A 9183-nucleotide genomic window follows, 5' to 3' on the forward strand; every position below is an offset into this window, starting at 1 on the left:
GTGCTGGCTATCCCTTAGGATGTGAGCCTGGGCCAGTCCATCAAGGATGGCCTCCTTAATAAACTTTTCTAAGATCTTCCCCAGGATATGAGGATGCTTCAGCATGGGGCTAGCCAGGCAGCTCCCACGCTGAAACACCCCCATGCCCTAGCCAGCCTTGTCAGCATTTGCATGTGCAGTGCTATGGAGTGAAAATCTCTGCTGTAAGATAGTACTTGTATTTACAAGTACTAATTTACTGTGATCCTAATAACACTGCTCATGTAGATACTGAGGCATTTGCTGTGGAGCTAATTAGGCATCTCTACAGTAAACATCTCATGTAATTGTGCCCACTGTGTGCTTAACCTGGAAGCAGTATAACCATATAATGCAGTGCTGTATGTGAGCTTAACCACTGCTTCTCAGTAGAATTATTATTTTTTAATAATTACATTTGGAATGACAAATTTAAAAAATATAAACACCAGAGGGGTACTACAGCATTGTTTAAATTACCTTCTAGATCTTTAAGCTTTGTACAAATTTGAAAACCAGAAACAAAAAGACAAATGGCCTTAATATGAAAAAAGGACTTTAGTAACCTTTTATAGCATGGCTTTTATTCTGAAATGCATTACATAAAATGGTAATCCCATACTAGCAAAAAAACAGGCCATAAACAATAAAACCTCACTCTATTTTGCCCAAGCAAACCCATTATAATAGATAAACCTTGCAGCAAATTCAGAAACTTTACAAATCCAAGCTGTTTTGGGCAAAGGGGAATGTGAGTTCCAAAGGCAAGATTTTTCTCAGAAAAAAAACTTTAGCAGTAGCTTACTTTTAAAGTAGCAGATTGTCATTTTAGGTGAATCCACTGATCTCAGCTGCTGAGGTCTTTCAGGCAGTCAACTCTCATTTAGGGCTTTATAAATCAAACCAAGCACCTTAAATTCAACCTGGAAATCCAAATAAACAAAGCAGTCATCATTTTCCCTGTGTGAAAGTCCACTTATGAATGATGACACAGCTGCAGCAGATTCCTTCCAAGTTTGCACATAAGTACTTGTACATTTAAAAAAGACAACACACCCAACTAAAAAAAATAACATTTGCCACCTGAGCCCTGTGGACTATTCACAAGGGCAGTTTAGAAACTAGATCGGTAATACTTCAAATTTTGGCTCCGTGGGTCAGATGAGTGGCATGGGACTGGTCCATGGGCTGAATTGGGTGTCATGGGCCAAGGATCAGGCTCTGTGTCGCCTTGGCTGGGCCCTGAACACTGGAATTGGGCCCTGCATGCCAGGATCAGGCTCTGTGCTGGGATTGGGCCCTGAGACCCCACACTGCCCCAGCCTGCATGCGTGCAGGGGTCAGTCCCTGCAGCTCTGTCCTACTCCTGCTCAGCCCATGTGTTAGGATTGGACCCTGCACCATCCTGTATCCCCAATCCAGTGTGTGGAGCCATGCAATCTGACCCACAGGGCTCCCCATTGGTCTGGAAGTTTGGAGCAGGGGAGTAATGGTACTGCTCTCCCACTGTCAGATTTTGGACCTGTGGGAAGCCCTGCAGGGTGGATGACAGTGCTGAAGGCTGAATTTGGCCTGTGGGCCTGGGATTAAGCACCTCTGAGCTAAATGATAGTATCAAACAAGCATGTTGTATTCACATGGGCCATAGTGGTGACAGAGCAAGCTTAATTATGGAAGTGATTTTAGACTTGTTACAAGAGAACAGTTGAGGGAGCAGGGGAGGGTAGATTACTGGTTACACTACTGGTTGCACTGAAACATCTAGTTTCCCATTGCATCCTTCATACCTGGGCTGGGCAGAGCTCCTGTAGAACACACAACAGGTACTGTATTTAGGTTCCAGTATGTTAGGCCAGTGTTTCCTAGATGTTTGATACCCCGTGCACACTTTTTCCTGGATTAAAATTGGTGGCTGTGAGGGAGTGGGGCCTAGGAGCAGCCGTGAACTCCCTAGCGCCCCCTACCGTCACGTTAGGGTGGACTAGGCACCTTCGAATCCTCGCCTGCCATGACTTTGCTGTTTAATAGGTTAAATGGGAGGCTGCCTTTGTTCCCCTAGTGAACGGTATGTGTGTTCTTGCCCCTACTCCAAATGGGGTGCCTCTGTGCACCCCTCCCTTAAGGGGTATGCGTGCCTCCAAACCTCCCCTTTAGCATGCCCCAAACCTCACAGCTGTTCCATGGGACGTTGTACAGTCCCCTGCCCCTCAGGTGCTCTCCCCCTGGCACCCTGGGCTCGTCGCCGCTGCCCTAGCTCCTGGTGCCCCTGGGCCTGGCTCGTTGCCACCGCTGCCCTAGCTCCTACTATTCACTCCAATGTCCTGCTACTGGTAAATATCAAATTGGGCTCAGGCGGCCAGAGCCTTACCTGGCCTCCCCGACCCTACTGGGTCTTCATCAATCAGAGCCTGCCCCACTCTGGGGCCTGGGCCACGCCTCTCGCACCCGCCGCCCCAGTCTGGGGCCTGGGCCACGCCTCTCGCAGCTGGGGCTACAACCCCCACTCAGCAAGCGCCCTCCTGGCACTCCTTATGCTGTGCTTGCTGTGGCACTGTGCCCCTGCTGGGCACCAGGAACCCGCAAGCTCCTGGGGAGCTCCTGTGAGGCCTCCTCTCTCCCCTACAGCCTCACCCGGTCCTCTGGAGTAACTGTAACGCAACGCAAGCCACCTGGCTTCAACATAAAACACAGAGCCTCCTGCTCATAACATAAACACCGAGCCCCCCCCACCAGGGCCTCCAACCCTACCCCTCGTCAAGGGGCTCTCATCCCCAGCATCATCACAGCCAGTCAGCACCACAAGGCTGCCACTACCAATTCAGACCACTCAGCTCAGCTCAGCTGCAGAGCTCCTGCTCCTGCTCCTGCTCCTGCTCCTGCTCCTGCCAGAAGGGAACTGCTAGTCAGGCTCTGGCCTGGGCTGTTTATAAAGGCCTGGCCCTGTCCCCTTCTGGCCACATGACCTGCCTTGTTGCCCCAGCAACCGGCAGCTGGGCTGCACCGGTGATTGGCAGCTCGCCTTACCTCATTCTCAGGCACGGAGCACCCCAGTGCCTCTGTGACAGTGGCACACTTCACTTTTTACACCTAAAAGCGGGGGAAGAGTGTGTGTGTGTATCTATGTAAGACTTTTAGGCAGCAGTGCCAAACCTTTTGGCCCTACGGGTCCATGGACCATGTCTGGTCCCTAGACCTGATCCCGTTGTGTAGGGCTGCCACAGCCGGAGCCCAATAACAATACGTGGAGCTTGGAAATATGGTGGTAGGAGAGCAGTGGCCATGTCACTTGTCACCTTTCCCCCACTGCCAAGTTTCCCAACCTGAGGGCAGCTCCATGGGCTGGATTTGAAGCTGAGGAAGTAAATTTTTTTGCAGTGTGTTCCACCACTTGCAACACACCCTTTGGAAATTGCTGTGTCAGACCCTCATGCAACTAGGTTTCCTTCAGTCTCCATTTCCATCTGCTACCTACTCATAGAAGTGGGACCCCAAGGCTCAGCTGCTAATACTCCCCAGAACTAGTGCTAGCACTCCAGACTCCACAGTTTAAGAACCCAGCATTCCACTTCTTCATAGACTTCCAGCAGGTGAAGCACATAGCAGACATACAGACTATGCAAATATTTCTAAATACAATTATAGTGTAAAAAGAACATGGCCTCTATAGATCCAGACAATAACAATGCACCTATGCCTCATTACCTTTGAGCACTCTCTGGACTGAGGTCAGAGTATCTATCTGCTCTTAGGTGCATTAGAGACTGAAGTCTGGAAATGGAGACTCTGGGATCTCTCCACCAATGTACTTCTGGGCTTGCAGTGCATCAGTAGGAGTGGGTAGGGCATTAGTTAAGTATGGTCTGACTGGGATAGGCCATCGCCATAACATAGACATTCACTTATAGGCTTAGACATTTAAATTCCACTTAGACACCTTCACGGTCAATTACGAACTGGCCCTGGATCTTTAGACATCAACAATCTGGCTCTTAATCTCTCTCTGAAGTTCAAACAATACTATCATTCTGCCAACCTTCAACTGTCTGGAAGGGACTCCAGAGGTCATCTAATCTAGCCAACCTTTTTTGGTAGGTATTTCACATAGCATTCCCATGGTACATCTACATGTGCTATTAGCTTGGAGCAATAAACTCCAATACATATTGTGCTGGACTTAATTGCTCCTGGGTGATGTGTTTGAATGTCTGCCTGGAACCGCAGCATGTTGGGCTGGGTCGGAGCGGTGCCGGCAGGCAGGGGGGCTGGCAGTGCGCCCATGGGGTCTGCCTGCCAGCCCAGGGCTGCTTTGACCCAGCTCAGTGTGCTTCAGAGGGGCTGGCTGGGACATGCAGGTGCTCTAGTGTAGAGCTAGCTTGCAGACATCCCCACACTTAAGCATCCTTGTGCCCCAGCCAGCCCTGTCAGCATTTACATGTGCATTGCTGTGCACTAAAGAACTCCACCATGGGATAGTATTTGTATTTACAAGTACTAACCTGTGGTGGAGTTAATTAGTGTCTTGCAGCCTGATAGGGCAGCTGCATGGTAAACTTCTTGTGTAGATGTACCTCCTGAGTGCTACTCCTATCCCCTTCTCCTACCTGTTCAGCTGCTCTGCTTTCTGCTTCTTGCATTGTACTCTCTGCCTGATCTGCTACTCTGCTTTGTGCTTCCTGCCTTATCTACCTAGCCTGTCCCCAGTCTGCTGCAGGCCACGCAGAGGCTGCATGTAGTATTTTTTACATGAGTTCTACAGGTTGGCCACTTCTGATGTAGCCATACCCCCTGCATAAATGTAGGATGTGCTATTCTTAGATCTATGCATAGGCGCAATACAGGATCTTAACATGTTCACTGCAAATCATGAACAATGCATGCCCCTAGCAGCTGGGGGGGGGAGGCACGGTGGCAGTGGGAGTGAGGCAGCAGCGGGAGCACAGGAGCGTCAGTGGGAGCATGATGGTGGTAAGCAGGGGAGCTCCTGCAGAGGCCACTGGCACTGTCGGCAGCAGGGGGAGTAGGGTGGCAAGTGCTGACCAGCAGTCAGTGACCACCCACAGACGCCGCTGGCAGTGTCAGCGGTGGCCAGCAGGGATTGCAGACTGGTGGTAGGGTGGCAAGCAGTGGCTACTCGCAGGTGCTACTGACAGTGTTGGTGGCACATTTTTGTAGGGGTGCACTGCCATGCTCAGAGGGTGCACATGCACCCATGTACACCCCCTACACATCACCCCTGCTGCAAATTTACAAGTAATTCTTAAATTGTGATCCAAGCTTACCATAACATGGCACACTAAAAATGCACAAACATAACCAGAGAATAAAGGGCATTTTTACAAATGCTCTGGGGCTGTGGGCGGGCACTTTAATTAGAGTGATTCTAAGAGCTGCTCTAATTAAAGCACCTGGAGAGTCTCAATTATCAGCATCCCCATGTTTCAAAATGGCAGTGGGTGCACTTTATCTAAAGCTTGAATGAGCTTTAGTTAAAGTGCCCCTGCCACCATTTTAAAGTCCAGGGACACAGATATATGAGACATGGAGGCTGGCTGGAGCACAGTAATTACCATGCTCCAGACTCAATTAATCAAGTCTGCTCTGACGCACTATAATTACAGCTTCCTGGTTCTTGTACAGGCACCCAAACAGAGCAGGGTGAAGTGGGAGAAAATGAAAAAAAAAAAAAGGTATTGAGCAACTCTTTATCGTCAAATTCAATATATTGAAGGACTAGATAGAACCTGATCTTCTATCCACAGTACTTTGGAATTAATCAGAATGTTGAAGTATTTTGTTTGGAAGCTTATAACCATCCTTTTTTGTTTAGTAAAGGTATCTATGCTAAACACTGGTCAGGCCATGTATTCTTATGAAAATTTGGATATTTGTAATTGAGATTTCATTTTGGTTATTGTTATAGGTGTAAAAGTATAAAAGGATTAATTTGGTACATTATAATTTTTCCATAGCTGTGATTTCAGAGTTAAAAGGGGCCTTTTGATCCATACAAAAGAATGGCTCATTAGTGGGAAATGGCTCCTCATGGTGAGAGGCAAACTAATAGACAATAATTTAGTCTGGCTCTTCGAAAGAATTAGAAAGCACGAAAAAATATTTGGTCCAAAGCTCCATAGGCAAAACAAAGTAATGGCTGATTAGTCTTTCCTTTCTATAGCATCTCATAATATACCCAGCTGCTCCAGACTGGCTTCTATTTCTGCTTTATATTCATAAGTGGTAGGAGCATTGGTGTGTAACTGCCGTTTTTGGCATGTATGCAGCTTGGGGTTCAGCACTGCCTGTGCTAGCCTGCTGAGCGTGCACTGAGAATCATCTAAGTATGCATGTGATGCTAGGTAAGTCCTGAAACTTTAGTTGGAGGAAATAACCACAACTCATGAAGGAAAGCAGCCCTCCTGCCTTCTAGCCTGATAGTTTAATGCAAATTAAATGATAGTTTAATGCAAATTCCCAGGGAGGAGTAGAATTGAGTTCTAGGCCCCCCTTACCCAGAACGGATTTGAATGTGCACCTCTTGATTCTCAGCAAAATGCTCTAACCATTACATAATGAATTAGGTATTTCCCCAAACACTCTCTGGCCCTCCCCTTGAAACTGTGCTTGGAAAGTCAAGGGAGGAGCCAGGAGGAGGCAAACAAAGTAGAGCAGTGGTCTGCAACCTTTATAAGTAGAAGATCACCTTTGGCATTTAAAAGCAACCCAAGATCTACTGTGCACCACTGCTCCCCACACCCAGCAGGTAAATCTGTGGGGAGGGAAGGTGGGGCAGATCGAGGCACAGGGAGAAAAAATTATTTGGGGATGCACCTGCCCAGCAGGTAAGTCCCACCTGGCCGGGGCCTCACTCAACTTACCCCTGCTCTTGCCTCTGCGGCACTGTCCCTCACTGTGGCGGCCTTGATCTAGCCCCCACCTCTCCCCTCACCCACGGACTGACCTGCTGTGCATGCATGTGGGCACTCACCCTCCCACCCCAGTCTTAGATCAACTGCAAGAGGCTCCGAGATCTACCAGTGGATCAAGATCCACTGGTTGGTGACCACTGAAGTAGAGGATATGTGGCTTAGTGGGATGAATACTGCACTGGGAGGCTGGGCACCTCTCACAGGCATAGTGCGGAACCTTGCTACCACTACCAGGGGGTCATGCATGCAGAGCACAGTATGCCCCAGCACATCCTGGTGGGTGCTGCACACTTCCAGGATGTTCTCCCCATTGGTGGCCTTGCCTATGCTGAAGAGGTGGAGGAAATAGTGAAGGCTGGTGGGTGTGGCCAGCTTGAGCAGGGTGATGGCCAGCTGGGTGTCTGCAGGAGGTGTCCTGCCATTCCAGGTGCAGGTGGAGCTGCTCCAGGAGGTCCAGGAAGGTGGCCTGGGTCATCTGGAATGCCTCTAGCCAGTGCTTATCATCCCAGGTGGTCTACACAATATGCAGCCACCAGCTCTGGCTGGCCAGCTGGGCCCAGAGGTGGTGGAGTTGGAGGCCCAGGAGGGGCTGCTGGCCACAGGCAGCTGCACCTGGAGCCTCCAGCTCCCCCTGGTTGCAGCAGGATCCTGGTGCAGGGCCCTCAGGAGCAGGAGCAGTCTGCTGCTAGGAGCAGCAAATCTATTCCCACATCCCTGCATGTGTAGACATGTGCCTGGGAGAGTTTACTCTAAAGTAGTTTACTCTAAACTGCTCACAGATTATTTGCATATGTAGGCCCACCCCTTGAGAAGCATAAGCTTGTTTTGTAGGCTGCTTCTAGATAAGCCAGTTGTAAACAGATATCTAGTAAGTTCAGGGTAGGGAACTAAAGGCAAAAATGTGATACTAGTGTTAGTGGCTATTGAAAGTAGGACACCTTGACCAGAGCAGGGTTGGGTGGACCTTTGACTTGACTCTGTACATTCAAGAAGGTAGCAATACAGTATAGAGCAATCATACATAGTATTAATTAAAGGATTCATTTTGCTAGCTCACCATTACCCCTTCTCAATATACAACACATACAAGTTTTTTCCCTCCAAATTGAATTACTGGTTATCAGCCACTGTCAAAGGAAAAAACACTAAATATAGTGAATCTGTGGTTTGGTCCTTCCTGGTGAAGTTTTTGTTTTTTAACTAAATGGATATATTTTTTTATTTGGGGATGACCACTGGTTTGGGAGCAATACATAATCATCTGTGAGGTAGGATATGTTATTTTAACAAAGATTTGTGTCAAATTAGGAGCTCATCTATGTTTGCTGGGAGTAATATTCTGGCATTTAAGAATGTGTGTGGGGAAAAAAATGACCTATTGTGGGCCCAGAAGAAAGAAAATATAAGATAAAGACTAGACTTTATAATAGGGAATCATAACACACAAGGACTAATTCAAAACAGTAGGTGCCGAATTTCAGGTGATTTTGGATTTTAAACTTCATTGCAGAACAACAAGGAGGTTTTTGTTGTCTCCCTGCCTGCCATCTGACACCTCCAGGGAAGGAATTCTACCTGATCAACACATCAAAGAGCTACTCAACACAGCTGACAAAGACACTCATGGACCCAGAGGGACAGACTTCCATCTTCAGCTCCCTCTGTGCAAAAATGAAGTTTATTTCCTACCTATGGGGACTTTTTACCATCTTGTACCATCTACACCTTTCCCAGAGCCTGATGAAGGGACTTTGATTCTGAAAGCTTGCAGAAAAGGGCAACTTTCTTGCCATTTTCCAGTTGGTCTAATAAAAGGTATCATTTTGGAACTGAGAATTCTAGTTTTTTGTATGAAATAGAAATTGGGCATTTATGGACCTGGCCTTAACATCTAGTACTGCATGGGATTTCCTGCTTACACTTTTCAATAACTGTAGTCTTGGCTGAGGCATACAACATCACATCAGACCAGTCCCATAATACTTTTAATCTTCTAAATACTTTAAACTTTAATTCTGTTTCTAAACAAAGATTGTACCGGCCTCACAATTTCCCCCCCATATAAACACAGAATAATTCTGAAATTATAACTTTTATTTCAACCAGTGTTGTTGGAAGAATTCATGGAATAATGTTATGACTATAACAAAATGTGACCTTTAGTTCTTCATATATAAATTTATTGGCCAGGCAAAGTTCATTGATATACCTACTAGCTCTACATCTTCATTGGATTATC

The 9183-nt window shown here is 47.4% G+C and overlaps 1 long non-coding RNA gene across 1 annotated transcript in view; it reads left to right on the forward strand.

Moving 5' to 3' along the window:
• The window catches only part of LOC109319880, a 28886-nt gene that overhangs the window by 7467 nt on the left and 12236 nt on the right, over positions 1-9183 (forward strand). Inside the window, exon 2 of the long non-coding RNA XR_002103657.1 lies at positions 7862-7873. This is a non-coding gene — a long non-coding RNA (uncharacterized LOC109319880). The remainder of the gene's footprint in view (positions 1-7861; positions 7874-9183) is intronic.

Source organism: Crocodylus porosus, unplaced genomic scaffold (genome assembly GCF_001723895.1).
Source record: "Crocodylus porosus isolate Cpor-Errol unplaced genomic scaffold, CroPor_comp1, whole genome shotgun sequence".
Taxonomy (NCBI): Eukaryota; Metazoa; Chordata; order Crocodylia; family Crocodylidae; genus Crocodylus; species Crocodylus porosus.